At 36.8% G+C, this 16,061-nt stretch overlaps 1 protein-coding gene across 8 annotated transcripts in view; it reads left to right on the top strand.

Annotated features, from left to right (window-relative positions):
• Window positions 1-16,061, top strand: part of LOC148300557 (IQ motif and SEC7 domain-containing protein 3-like) — a 111,541-nt gene that overhangs the window by 4,600 nt on the left and 90,880 nt on the right. For 6 of the 8 annotated variants that reach the window (XM_088274623.1, XM_088274622.1, XM_088274620.1 and 3 more), the window contains exon 1: window positions 1,523-1,763. The exons of 1 other annotated variant lie outside the window; for it this stretch is intronic. The gene's annotated coding sequence lies outside the window, so the exon portion shown is untranslated. Of the gene's footprint in view, window positions 1-1,522; window positions 1,764-16,061 lie in introns of those variants that run through there. One more of the 8 variants, XM_088274617.1, reaches the window with a different exon arrangement.

Here is a 16,061-nt window from a genome sequence, read left to right as displayed (position 1 = left end):
ATAGTTTTATTGGCTTGCCCTCTGTAAGTTGTGCCTTCGCACATGCCCTCCGCAATCGTAAAAAGCAGGCCTGGGTGTTTTATATTATGCCCTATCCGTTTATCTCGTCTTTGTACAACTTTATTGAATAAGCTTCCAGATTCCATACCCCTACTGCTCCCAATTTGTTCTCTAACCAATGAATCCCGAACATGCGCTTGTAGCACTACATTTCAAAAGCTGCCTCCGTTCTGCCGGCCCGATAGTCAACGTTTCGTTTCCATACAACAGTATGCTAGAGACCAGAGTTTTGATAATGATTTTTCTTGTTTCACAACTTTTATTATTAGCTTTCTTATTGAATGCTATTCTCTCCTGTTTTATTCAGCTGACAATTTCTGATGTTGATCGAAAATCGTTAGTAATTTTGCTCCCCAAATAAACAAATTCCTTCACTTGTTTACATTTTTATTACCTAGTACAATGTTTGTTTTTAATTGCTCTTCCTACCACCATTCATGTAGTTTTTCTGTTTGTCAATATAATTTCCATTCTACTTAACGCTTAATTTAGTTAATTTTCAGTGTCAGCAATCAGTGCTAGATCGTCTGCATAACTTATTATGTCTATCCTCTGCCTTTGTATTTTCACCCCTGGCCAATTTACCATATGTTCACTTAACTCGTCAATGGCTTACTGTATGCAACAAATTCAACGGCTCTGGGGACATTAAACAGCCTTTTCTCACTCCTTGGTCAACTTTTGCTTCCGCACAACTTTCTCCACTAAGTATTATTGCTATTTTTCCGGTACAAGTTTCATATCGCTCTACTGTCCTTCTAATTCATTCCTCTTTTGTTAAGTATCTTAAAAATTTGTTGCCGGTCTATCCTATCGAATATTACATTCTGTTCAGGTGCATAACAGAATGGCCTCATCTTACGGTAGCAACGGGGTCATCCAGGATTTAGAAAAGCACCATTAATTATATAAAGAAAATAGTGACATTACTCTCCTTTTATTTTTGTTATTTTACACATACATATAACGAATGGGTTTTACGTAAAACTTACGCTGGCTTCGGTTTCTTAATCAAGTGACGGTTATTTACTTAAAAAGGGGTGATTTATAATGGAATATTATAGGATACAGGAGGGAGAGGATTATTTTTTTTTTGTATATAGATCTTTCGCTATATGGTCAACGAATATTTTTATTAACGCACTTCAGGCTCATACTTGATACTTATATATCGTTTGCAACATAAGCGCCAATTTCAAAATGTCTGTTTTTCGTAAGCAATCTGGTGTGGCTTTCTATTCTCTTTGCCTAAACCCGGCTGCGAAACGGCGTGATTAGTTAGTAAAAACAAAATTAAAATAAATGCAAGAATACCTCCATTTATTATGTCGGTAAAGAAGGTTTCTTCGTATAGGTACCTAAATAGAATTTATTGACTTCGTAGTTTAGTTCATAAAACAGCCTGCAGAGTTCAACCGAGACAATACTAAAAGCTTTACACTTCACAATCTAAAAAACAAGCAGTTCTATGGATTCGTCGCGGGTGTCGGTTGTGTCGTTCGTGTCCGCGCAATATTTCTTGTAAACCAGTGTTAAAAAATATTAAAACAAAGGTGAATTTACTATTGGTACCTTCGGTACGGTGATAGTGTGAAACTAGTGTTACAAGTGAATTCGTTCATATATCTTAAATGTTTCAGTGAATACAATACAACAAATGTCAGACTGTTCAATCGACGACAATAACGGAGTATTTTCAATAGGTAAGGAAAAATCAATTAATGCTATAATATTACCGAAGAATTCTGAGATAGTTTTATTGCAGTTTTAGAATACGTTTATTCTTCTAAAAGGCTAATTAAAGATAGTAATTTTGAATTTTTAATCAAAATGGCGCCCGCGCTCAGCGGGGGGAATGTTAGTTTTTCATTTTTTGACAGTTTTGCGAGGATTCGGTTATCGGGGATTTACATAAATAAACCAGTTCTTTTCGTTATTCTCACCCTGGGTCGAGTTAATATATTTATTGCATCCAGTTGTGTTAATTTCTCTTGTTACGTAGCGGTTGTGCAAACTGTCATTTATTACATTCGCCTATTTATGTTATAACTGTATATTTTACGATTTAAATAATATGATATATATAGTACTTTGTACGAATTTATTTATTAATGTTTAACTGATTTTTAAGAAGTGTTCTACGTGTATTATATGGAAGAAGAAAAATAAACTACTTGTACACTTAATTATATATAATAACATATAAGGTTTTAAGTAGTCTTATGCGTGTGTTTATCATTTTTTAAAATTCTTATTGAACAATAACTTGCACTACTATAGTTTTAGAAAAAAAAAACATTTAAACACAACAAAGTGGCTTGCGTTTGTTTACGTTTTCACATGGGCACTGGTTATTTTCTAAAAAATTGTAATTTTCAATGGATGTGAGTAAGGTACGGTTCGGTCTTTAGTTGGTTGGAAGATATTACCTTTTAGCAATAAGCCCGCCAATGTACTGAAATAAATACGGGAAGTGGTAATCTCATCTTTTGTGTATATATTTTTATTCAACTAGTCAACTTTTAGAGATTCCGCTTCATACGCACATTAATGACGGTGCAATAACTTAATTATTGTACATTTCTTTTTGTAAAAATCCCCTCCCCATTTCCAATAACTCGTATGTCCTAAATCTTGTACGAATACGGGTATGCAACCCCGAGTGCCCTAGCCATCGCCGCTATTCTTTTCCTACCGGCTATTACTACTCTATTTTCATTTCCGTCGTGTCTTTCGCCCCGAGCTCCTTCACTTACGTCATCCGTACGCGTCGAATACGTCCCACTCCTTTATGAGCGCAGCGCTGAACACCTTGCCTCCTCGTAATTAACGATCGAGTTAACTGGATCGTACATTTTGTATATTAAATGCATTTTTAACTTTGTGGTATGATAACACTCTCCTTATTCATCGTTCACTTACATTATACCACTTTTATTAAAGTGGTATTACACAAAGTGAACGGGGAATGATAAGGAGAGTGTTAACTGGATCGCGTGCCCTGTGCACATTTGGGTACGGATAAGGAGTGGAGATGAAGAATAAAAGATGAAATCTCCTCAGTAGCGGTACGTATGCTGTTCGCAAACAATTGAACACATAGAGCGTTTGTGCACTACACGGAATTTTACCGTCCGGCAGTCCGGTTTTTAAAAATAAAAGCGACTACGACAGTTTAGCGTGATCGAATTTACACGCACCGTGATCACCACCGATCAAGCGCACCAATCCGAAGAAAGACTGCCAAAAGCACAAGCCAATCACCCTTTTTATCATGCTAACCGGACTGCCGGACGGTAAAATTCCTTTAGTGTTCAAGGGCCCATAGGGCTCTTGTCCACTACCCGGAATTCCGTGTAATTTTACCGTCCGGCACGTCAGTTAGCGTTTTAAAACAACGATTGGCTCGGATCGGCTTGTGCTTTTGTCCATCTTTCTTCGGATCGGATTTCTTGATCGGTGCGTGATCGAATTTACGCGCAACGTGTTCACGCACCGATCAAGAGCACCGATCCGAATAAAGATGGACAAAAGCACAAGCCAATCCAAGCCAACCATCGTTTTATCACGCTAACTGAAGTGCCGGTAGTGCACAAGCGCCCATATTCGGTGAAAAGTGCCTTCTTGGAATTTGGATAATATGTTACTAAGACAACGAACAGTGTCTTGTAACATTTGGAAGTGGTTCGCGAAACTGCCGGTCGGCCGAGAGACCAGCTGAATAATGATGAGCAAATAGTGAGAAGCCAGTACTGACGATTCATCTGGCGGGTTGTTATGTCAGCTGCTCGCTGTACGCTCTACTAATTACCATATTTTAATATTCAACGCGAACATATCTGTACCGAGCGCTCTTTGCCGAGAAAAACTCCGCCTCGAGATGAAAGTCCACCTCGGCCAGCGCGAGATGTGGCGTGGCGGTCCTCGCTGTTCCTCAGATCGGCGCCGTGTTAACGCGATCTTTGATCGCACGACGAGAATTTATCAGTCCTCCACTACACATTATTAGACAGAGGAGTGGGATATATTTCATGGGATACAGACGACGTAAGTGGAGGGGTTCAGGGTGAAGGACATTACTGCCGTGTTTAAATTGGACAGTTGGAAAAGATGGTAGAAGAAGGAGACATATTACAATTTAAGAATTATTTTATATTAAACGTTACCCCGCCGGGAACCGAACCGAGAGCCTTACCACGTAAGGTACTTTGCGTATAGTGACCGAACGTGATAACCATTAATTTTATTTTATTGATGTATCAAAATAGATGAAGTCTTTATTGAGAATGAGATTATAAATCTCGAGGCATTTTCTGGACATATCCTAAAACTGGTATTAACGCTTAGTTTTCTCAAAATTCGGTTTATTTTTGTCAAACATTCTTCGCTGTATGTTCTATGTAGATAATCGGCAGGTAGGCACAGATTTGCATTACGATTTTCTTGTGAGTTTGCGCCATAGCGGAGTATCATTATCAGAAATGAGCCATCGCAATTATTTTATTATGATAATAGCAACCTATTTTACCGTTGCCAACGTAATAATTGAACCGCCTTCGTTTCCCATGTTATTGTAGCCAGCATCATAATGGGCGCAGTTCCATACCATTACATAGCACCTCGACAAACCTGTATCTAATTGAAGGGCTCATAATCTGTCATCGAATGGTTCAAGTGATCACTTTATACATTGAGTAACATTAATCATTCTACCTATGATTGAAAACTTAGGTAGTGATTCTGAGTAATGTTTGCATCAGGTATGAATGGGAACATTAAGAAAGGATTTCTGGCATGGTTTCGCCACGTGTGACACGAATGATAGATCATGACTTGAACCCGTACGATGGAGGCTGCATTTCAATCCGAAATGTTGCCAGAAAATGCCAATGCAAGTGCTAAATTACAACTGTAAAAAAAATTACGATTTTTTCTCGAAACTATTGAATACAGGAGAGGGAAGATGTTGGACTACTTGATACAATGTATAATTTGTCGTAAAATGTATTTGGGCGAAAAATTAATGGAAATAGAAAAAGAAGATTCCCAACAATGAAGGCGAATATCAACGTACAATACGCAAGTGCTGGCAAAGAAGACAAAGGCTTGAATTTTGGTACACGAACTTAATGAAATACGGGAAATAAAAATCCACTGTTTGCACTTGTGTTATCATTAGTGTGCGCCTTGTACCACTTGCTTATGTCATAATAAAAATGCATTATTCTTGCATCAAACACTCTGATGCTCTTGGAATGCGTTTCCCACCTGTTCTGCTCTGTCAAGTCGACTTGAAATCATATTCGCATCGAGTTTTCTCCAGAAAAAACAAACGATATGCAATAATGACAAGAGGCGCCCTCAGAAAGGTATTGTCACCATTTTTTTTATTGCATAATAAATTAAAACGTTAAATTGCAAGATTATCCTTACATTCTTGTCAATAAATACCCTAGCTCAGAACGTTTTGTTTCGTATCTACATAGAACCTCAAATATGTATAATATCTTAATTTACCCGTCACGAACTGTCGTAATAAGACGTTTTAACTACTACTACTACCATCACGCCACAGTAGGCAGAGAGAATGGAACGTCACACTCTTCTGTCTTGACACACTCTCCTCGCCTCCTTCACATCCACACATCTAGTCATACTTGCCCCCTGATTACGCAGACTTTTGACACCACCAGATTTTAGGTTCTGATATACCTGATTCTGGCGAGTCTTTTTCGGCCGCCCTCGTTCTGTTATCCCGCTCACATTCGCCACGTATATTTTGTTAGTTATTGTCTCGTTATACATTCGCTCCACATGTCCATACCACCTTAAAGTGAAATAACAACGTTTGACGTTTAGGTGGTACATTAGCTAGAGTCGCTATTTTTATTTGTGTTAAAATTAATTATTAAAAATATTTTAGAATTCGTTCAATATTATATTCTCAATATTATTAATATTTAGAGCATTTTCTTTGTGGCTAGTCATTTTTTCTTTTATATTTTTTTTTGCAAAAATGTTAGTATTACATACTTACGTATCAAAAGTAATTGTCCTGACTAACAGACGGGTACGTCTCGAAATCGGTAGACATAAAACTCTCGGTGAGTGGTTATATACTAATATTACTAATATTACTAATATTTTTGTAAAAAAAAATAAAAGTAAATATTATCTTCTCAGCCTCCGTAGTGTAATGGTCAGCATGCTCGGCTACCGTACTGGAGGTCCGGGCTCGATTCCCAGGGGGGGGTAAATAAATATAAATGATTTTTTCACTCTAATATTTATTCAATATTACCCCGGACTGGTACCTGAAGCGGAGGGCTGATCACCTTTCCTTCATGTGGTCATGATCAAGATAACACTGCGTTTATATGATGCAGTGCCCTATGCACCATCGGGTGCAGATAAGGGTTTGAAGAAATATCCTGTTTATACCACTTTACGTTATCTATGTACATACTTATGTACTTATTGACACAATATTTTTTGGTCGTTCTATTATCCCCATAAGAAATTGTCTCTTGTACGAGGTTCGCCGCGTTTCATTGCACCTGTGTTGTGCGACAGTATGCAGTGATATAACAAGCCGGGATATCTCCGGCCACTTACCTACCCGAACGGTGACAGGTGCTCTATTCACCAACATGTGGCACTCGACATTGATTTACTTCACACCTAAATACTGGAGCGTTTGCGTAATGACAACGTGCATTTCATAATTCTGGTGCAACAAAGGAAAGAAAAATTAAAACGGGCCTCTCATCTTGTACGTGTGGTTTATATAATAAAGTATTTCGGAAAGTTGTGCAACCCGGACGTATTGGCTGGACGTCTCTCGCTCGACAGGTAAATTTTGGTTTCTTTGTTTATTTTACTACTACCACTGCTACCGTCACTCCGTTTCCCGCAGCGGTAGGCAGAGAGGATGGAACGCCATACTCTTCTGTCCTGACATACACTCCTCGCCTAGTCATACATGCCCTCCAATTACGCAGACTTTTGACACCACCAGATTTTAGGTTTTTTCTTTTTCGGCCGTCCTCGTTCTGTTATCCCGCTCACATTCGCCACATATATTTTCTTAGTCATTCTCTCGTTATCCATTCGCTCGGCATGTCCATACCACCTTTAAGAACTCTTCCTAATCTTTTCAATTATCTCTTGTTCAGCCTAACTAACATTCATTTTTCATATCTTCGTTTCAAAGTTAAACCACTCAAAAACTTAAAAAAGAGAGTCAAACCACTCTTCAACTTTAATCACGGAATACTTTCAGTTTAGTGATTCTTACTACGAAGTCTTTCATGATTCAATGATTAAGTATCCGCGATTAATAATAATCTGAGGTGATATTGATTGCTCGATATCTGCAGCTATTACAAACGATAAGATTATGTTGGGAAATGAATATTAATTCCTGGAAGCTGTGATTTTGTTTAATTCTGCTTATCTTAACTTTTACGAAATGTTCCCACATTTCTGTGCGGATCTTCGCACAATAAAATGCGATAGTGTTTATATATCTCCTTTTATCATATCTCCCAAAAAAATATTACTTTTAGTTTGATGTCGAAATCAATGTTTAGCGTTGAAAAGTATTACGAACATCGCTGTTTATATTATCGATTAGAAACACAGGAAATGAGTATGAGAATACGCTAAAAATAAAATAAATTATGATTAAGTTTATATAAGAAATAATATGAACGTTAGAACGACAAAATTATTATTAGGATCCGCTATTTCGGATTCATATGGACTTATTTATTGACTTCTGCATGTTCAAAATCAATTTACAGCGACGTACTCAAATCTTCTACAGAATTTGGTAATTTTAACCAGTTATTTTTTCAATGCAAATATGTTACACTGCAATCAAATCTGCACCATAAACACATGCTGTACATTAAGTTAATTTGCCGTACATTATATGAAACAGGTTTTGGGTTCCGAAACTACACCACCTTGCAAGGTTATACGCATGTATGTATGTACATACTCGTATATACAGTTTATCGCAAGTGGAAGTGTTATTCGGTGCTGTACCCACTTGTAGCTAACATTGACATCGTCGCGAGGGCATTTCTAGAGGTCGGAATTAGTACACCAAATATTTCTTCTTCTTAGAGGATCTGTAAGATCTGTTTTGTTATCCGTCTCTTGTGATATGACTCACGCCATTGCTTTGGAGACCTTCCAGGTGGTCGTCTTCCGTCTGGGTTCTCTTGAAGAGCAATTTGGGCCAGTTTGTGTACACCAAATGTATATGTACCTATTACTTTTTTAAAATATCAGCAACCCTTTTTTCTCAGCCCTGAAAACGATTCGTAGGACCACTGACTGCTTTGGGGTGTCTGACTACGTATTCCGAATCGTGAAATTGCTACAAAAATATCAGTTGAAAAATAAAACATTTTTTGCGGAAATTTAATCGATACCAGGAAAACAGGAAAAATAATGGTATGAAAACTATTTTTATGACGCGCGTTTCTAACACAATGGACCATAATCCGATTTTAACACTTGTATTTTCAATAGATCGCGTAATATTTTGGCGTTATCGTGGGAACACTTTACCCATAGACAATGAAAATATTGTTACTTATTTTGGAGAATACGAAATTCAACTTATTTGACATTGCCATCGCGCGTTTCTGGTAGTATGGTATTTACTGGGATTATTTTCGTTTTGTACAATACACTTAGTATCCTTATTGTAAATGGCTGAAGCGCCATTTTATGCGTTTTCTGCCTGAGCGATTCTATATTTATTTACATACATACTTAAAAGAAAAAAAATACTCAAACGAAAGTTTATGTTTTATTATATACATATGTACTTAATTATTATAATAATAGTAACTAAAAAACAAAAACCCCTACAAATAATCTGAAACACACTAAACTGGTGCATTAGACACAAAAATGTAATCTTACGAAAAGTGTATGAAAAGTATCTTTCGCTTCAAGCCTTATCGTTTAGCAGCTTCGACGCTATAGTGAAAATCGTTTAGTGTTAATGCTCGCTGTAATAAACAGTAATTTGGCTGGAAGCACTTCATATTAATTTGACGTGATTCGTAAAGTAGTTGGAGTGCAATCATCTGTTGGCGGAGCGTTCTAGGCGAGGTTCAAGTTCCTAGGGTCATAGGCCATATTATCGAGCCGGTTGCGAGTGTCATCCTAATCCGGACTCTCGGCGAAATGTCCGTATTTAGACAGATCGAATGTTTTTTTTTTAAACTCAGATTGAAAGTGCCGAAGTTCCGGTTTCGCACATTTGTGAGTAATGTATAATTTTGCTTATTTTTGTTGTTTTTATATAAATGTCGCTTATTCTCATTTTGTAGAGTGCCAAGAAGGCTTATGCTTGGCTTGTGACTCGAGATGAGTATTTGAGTATTAGAGTGACTAACCACGTATTGACGAGCGGAGACAGCCAAAGTCCAATAATTGCGAACAATTCGTAATAAACAGAACCGAAAGCAATCTGTGATTAAGTTCAATACTTTTATTGTATGAAAAAATTATTCTATACATCTTCAAACACCCCAATGGTGCACAGGGCACTGCATCATATAAAAGCAGTGTTATCTTGACCGTTGACATATGAAGGATAGGTGATCAACTCTCCGCTTCAGGTAAATATTAAATAAATAATAGAGTGAAAAAATCACTTACATTTATTTCACCCCTCCCTTGGGAATCGAACCCGGGACCTCCAGAACGGTAGCCGAGCATGTTGACCATTACACTACGGGGGCGTGCATTTTATATATACCATACAGAGATTCTTAAAATACGCAGACATCAGTGCAATGATAATTTTTGTCCCACATTCGTTTTTATGAGAATTCAGCAGCGGCCGACGATATCTGCGTTTCAAATTCGAATTTTAGTGTTGATGTTGATGATTTTGGTCCGTTGCTCTAATTTTTCTTCGTATTTGATCGATTTTGGCAGCCACCTTAGCGCAGCAGCCGCCGCGCACGTGTGTCGGTAGAGTCGAGATTAGCCTGCACCGTCCCGTGTGGGAACGCCACTGAGTAGCGTGGGGAACACAGATTTGGCGCTTGACACACTGAAGATGGAAAAAAACGACGTACACAACATCTGGCTGTGCTATTTTTTTCTTTTACCTCCGGAACGAATTTTAGCGCACAATGTCAGAGTTCAAGATAGACTGAGAACTTTTTTTTTTAATTTAACGATTATGTATATATATATATATATATATATATATATATATATATATATATATATATATATATATATATATATATATATATATATATATATTGTAAATACCAATAATCATAAGTAATTCTTAATAAGAGGACTTGCTTTAGCCTTTCCTAATAAAAAATACTTATACTGACGATCTTCGTAGGTCACTGTATAATTTCAATATATTTTTGTCAAGAAGAGTTTAAGACATCGTCTGGTACATTTATCGCTTTATTTTGTTTAAAAAAACTTCAAAGTCGATTTGAATTCCGATCTTAGTGTCGCTACACATAGTCATTTTGCTTTTCCCAGGATTACATTTCCAATAGCATATAATTCTTCAGTAATTCTACCACTGTGCAAGCTACTATGCTATGGGAAGGACTATGCCTCCTTGTCTAGTATCACCCTATTGTTATTAACCTTCATCTCACCACGCTAAAGATCGGCAATCATTAATTGTTTTTAAATTGTAGAATTCCGTTTTGTTTTGTATTGATTTATAACAATAAGCCTACCGAATCAAGTACAAAAAGCAAATTAAATCAATATAAATCAAAAAGGTTTAAAAGTGGGTAAAGGATAATGTTTTTTTCTTCTTCTATTATTATGTTTAAATGACTCGATGATTCATTTCAAATGAGATGTTATTGTGGCCTGTGGTCAGAGAATGCGGATACTTAGTCATTTTCATCCTAACTACAAACTATAGTCATTATGCTGGAACTCTAGTCAAAATGTCAAATTCTTAATCTAACTCGTCTTCTCTCATTTCCGAGAATATCCATAATTAGCAGATTTCAGAGATTATTCATGCGTAGCAAACAAATACCTTAATTTCGAAACGAATAACTCGATCGTTTTTCTCCGAACCCGGGTAGTGATCTATCCGTTAAAAAAAATTAACCGACCAACCTACGCCAAAAAAAACTCAATATGTATTACGATTTTTTTTAAATTCATATCACGCCTGTTACTCATATATTTATTAATATACACACTGGTGAGTTTTGTTCACGTCCATTGAATTAATATGGTTTCATTTATTTTATTTTATTTATTTGGAAAAAATAATGCCTTAAATAGAATGTGAACCAATTCATTTCTTTACATTCGGCATCCTACAATATTTCATCTTCATAAAAAAACTTTATTATGAGTATTATTTGGTAAGAATTGTGTCTTTATTAGAGCATGTGCTTTCTTCTTCTGGCCCTTATTAACATCCATTGGTGAATAGAGCACTGGATCAGATAGACGTAATGTTAACTTGATCTCTAATTATGTATATGATGCCAGGGTGAAATCTGTCCTACGATTCAGGCGCCGATACAGGGTAGTATTAATTAATAAATAAATATTAGAGTGACAAATCTCTCTCCCCCTCCGTAGTGTAGTGGTAAGCGTATTTGGTTACCGTGCCGGAGATCCCGGGCTCGATTCTCAGGCGGGTTAAAATAAATTTAATTGATTTTCATTCTCACATTTATTTAATATTACCCTGGACTAGTACAAGAAGCGCAGGACTGAGCACCTTGTCTTCGTGCAATTAATGATCGAGATAACACTGCGTCGATATGATGCAGTGCCTTATGCACTATTGAGTGCGGATGAGTGTTAGAAGAAGAATAATAAAAAATTCATATATTTATTATGAGCCAAGGAGGCGAATAGCTTGTGTTGCTCCAGTAAATACAAACTTTTTTTTATGAAGGCTGCAGGTAGAAATGTCCTATTTTCTCAGTCGTTGGATTCGTCACTTTCGGAACCTATCTTCCAAATTATGCTTTATCTTCTGAGTTGTTTCCTGGGTTCTAGAAACAACAAGAGACATGTTTTGGGAAGAAATTCTTATTGCTTGAAATTTTCTACCCAGATCCATTTCCCGGCTTCTGCCACGATATTCCCTCCACATTGCCGTGCCGCATCTTGCGCAAGAGCGCTAAAAATACACACAACGCACCATCCATTCCATTTACTAACAAAACACACGCCCTTTATTATTATGTATATATTTATTTTTATTATGCATACACGTCTTTTATTCACATCGCCCATATTCAGGCTGGTGTATAAAGCCCGTACAAGAATGGACTATCTCTTTGTCGAGTTTTATTATATTTAAATTTCTTCTTAAATGTGAATTTTCAACATTTGATGCGCGGTGAAAATAAAGTCATAGACACACTTATTTACCTACTTAGTTTTTTTTCAATTAAATACTATATAATGTGAAATTTTTACGTGTCGTCTACATTACAAAACATCCTATTTTAAAATATATTTCTACCGGAGCAAAAATTGTTTATTAAAGTTGTTTTATCATGTGTATAATTAATCATTCGAATAAAATGTATTCGATATCAAGAAGTTTTTTCCTCAATGATCTAATTTTGACGTTTGAGTTCATTGTTTGGTATGATGGTTTAGATTTCGATATGCTATGATACTATTTCAATATGAATACGTATATACTTAGTAATAGTTGGAAAAAATTAACCCAAGCGTTTTTGTTTTTTTTTATATAATTTTTTTAATAAACTTGAAAAATATCGTAAAGCAGTTTATTTTCTGAAAAAGTTAATGATATAAAAATATATACATATTTATGTGTTCATATTTTTTATGACATGAATTTCGCAACACCCACTCTCTGTACATCACGATCCATAAAAGGCGTATTATGATATTCTTTTGTGATTCATTTAAGGAATTAGTATATAAAATACACATCCCACGATCAATAAATTCATCTCCAATGTAACAAAAAGAATCGATTACTCGAGAGTAATTTTACTCTGCAGGTGCACCTTCTAACAAACGACGCTTCCCTTTGAAAAATTGAGTGTCATACAACTCTAGTCTTTATGTACCTACAGTTGAAAAGCGCATGGCTTTTGATCTACCTACAATCTATTATTATATAATATTTTTATTGTATTTTTACGTGTTTAATTTTATCAGTCTTTGTATTTTGTAATTTTATATAAACGAGAATGTAGCCTGCCTGATACAAACGCAGGTGCTGTGCATGGCCTTAATCAAATTAGTATTTTACGCGATATTGCATGTAGGCACATATGATCTTTGCAGATGTGCAACATGGTAAAAGCGTCAACTTTTCAAGGGTTAAAATATATCAAGTTTACTGTGCTGATCTAAATGAACGCTTTGTTTGGAAAGATTAGTCGCTTTTTGTCACTCTACCACTCTACATTCACTCTATCCTGCACATCTGAGCACTGTCCCTAGTGAGGAAGAAGCCCGTCGCAGACTTTATTTGGTTCGTTCAGTGCATGGAATCTCTGTCGTCTTCTTCCCCCCATTCTGCCGACCATAACAAATTTCTCGTTTCTCATCTTGCACGATGACCTAATAGCTAGTATATGTAATACATGCTTTTTCTCTTTTTAATAGTCCGTTGTCTTCTTTATTCAGTGCGATGGTGTAGCAAGGGTCCGGTCATGTCTCAGATTCTATCTGTTCTTAATGAATCCACATTTCAAGCAATCATTAATTTCTCTACATCTCCCTCGTTTCTAGCAACATGTCCGATGTACGAAAGAATAACTCGTCTGTATACTTCTTGCACGAAGATCCAGGAGAATAGAGAGATAACTGTCCGCGGATGGCGGAGCATATGGCGCCAATACCATATCTCGAAGGCGTCAGGCATCTGAGGCTGTATCTAGATCGTTGTTAATATTTGCGCAGATTAGCGTGCGTCAGAGGCCGCCCTTGGCCGCCGCAGTAGCGGCACCTGCGGCGGGCATTCCTCGTCCGAGAAGAGCGCAAGGCCTCAGCAATGGCCGCCTTTCGTTCCTGCGTTCTCCAGTCATTCTGTGCGTTAGTGCCTCGATTTGCGTTACCTCTGCAAACGATACCTCGCTATGATATAATATGGCAATCCGGCTAGGTTTATATTATGTTGACTATGAGCAAGTTCACACATCAGTGGATATTACTTCCCGGAATGAGAAACTATAGGAATCGACCAAAAGAGAGAAACTAATATTTTTTGTTTAATCTATGTGGAAATACCATCAAATAAAAAATTATATAATTATATATTTTTTTGACATCTCATCAAAGATGAAGAAGAATATGGAAGTCTGGGCATTTACGGGGCTGACGACCGTCATAGGCTGGTTTAAGTGATCACTTTACACACGTGTAACATTCACCAATTCCACCCATTATTGACAACCACACTACTCAAATTCTTGGAAGTTCTATATATATGAATCAATTTAGAAACCTTGTTCTTGAATCACTAGAACTTCACTAGAGACATCTATTGGTGAGATGTAAAGAAGCTTTTTATTAAGCAGAAACTCTTATATTAGTATGTGAGGTCCGAATGTTCTCTTTGTTGTGGAAACCTTTCCCTATTATCATTCTTGTGTTATTTTTACCTATATTGACGGTAGTACATATTTCTGATGATGGAACGATTTTAGGAACGTTTCGTATCTGTATCATTAGACGGGGTTATCGGTGATCGCAGTGATCTAGTGTCTGACACAGTTATCGAGTTTTTTTGCTGGCGGGGACGGCTTTTGCATATCGACCAATGTACTCGTATATTATATCAGCTGTAAACAAACTTATAAGTCAGGTTTGTAAGTTCGCATAGAGCGCTTACAAAAGATTTTCTTATTGGCGTGGTGCAAATAGGTACTACACTTGATGCAAAATTATCTTGTTTAAAAATTACACGACAGCTGTGTATTATTAGGCTTCAAATCTAGGTCTAAAATCTTCTACATTTATCCCGAATGCCTAAATAATTTCCATTGCCATAAATTATGCCGTACTTGGTGGAAGAAATGTGATTTTTGCATGTTTTTTATACCACAAAGCAACGCTTCACTTCGAGGGTATTTTCCCCGAAGGTAAGCCATCGCCATCAGGACTACCTTTAAACTAAACTAATCGAACGAGAGATGATACGAGACTTGACGTTTAGCACGAGAACTTTCTAGATGAACATATTGTGTAGGCTGTCGTATCTGCGGCCGCAGAACAGAAAGGCATTATCTCCGCTCTATTTCCTTCGCTATTTTCTTCAATGAAGCGCTTTCACGTATCGTGAATATTTAATTCTGATTACGTTCGTTCATTTACTACTCGCTGGCTGCTTCATCTGCCCGCTCCGTACTGGGTTCTCGCCTCGCGCGCTCGTCTGCTACTCACCGAGGTAATGACATTGATGGAAATGTTAAATCCACGAATAATTCTAAATTGATGTGAGCTTAACTCGTTTTCTAATTTTTCTTAACGACCTTTTTACGAGATCTTTGAAATATAAGTACAGGATCAAATATATTTGATCTTATAAGTTATTCTTATTTTCGAAACATCGGAATGTAGTTGTATATATAGAAAATGGTGAAAGTGTGGAATAGGTAGATGAATGTATACTTTCTAAGGTTGGGAAAGGAGGATTAATACTGGGAATAGAGTGAACGACGCGTTGAAGCCAGAGTCAAAACTCGCTGTTCACAGGGTAGTGGTAACAACCCTAATATATGGATGGAAACCGTGGATCTGACGAAAGTATGCACGGTATATTGAATACTGACAAAATCTGATACGCGAAACATTGCATGGTAGATGTAAACTTAAAACAATCAGATTGTGTAAAAAATGGTTTAAGTTGATGGTTTTTAAATCAAATTAATTCGATGTCGGGTTTGCATTAATCCGGTTACTTGTGTAGACCAATTACCGTTTATTTACTTCCGCTACATCGTCAGACTGTACCT

This window comes from Brachycentrus maculatus, unplaced genomic scaffold, assembly GCF_059751285.1.
Source record: "Brachycentrus maculatus isolate JH-2025_06_01 unplaced genomic scaffold, ASM5975128v1 h1tg000693l, whole genome shotgun sequence".
NCBI lineage: Eukaryota > Metazoa > Arthropoda > Insecta > Trichoptera > Brachycentridae > Brachycentrus > Brachycentrus maculatus.
The sequence above is the reverse complement of the archived record's forward strand: the minus strand, read 5'-3'. Positions and strand labels throughout refer to the sequence as shown.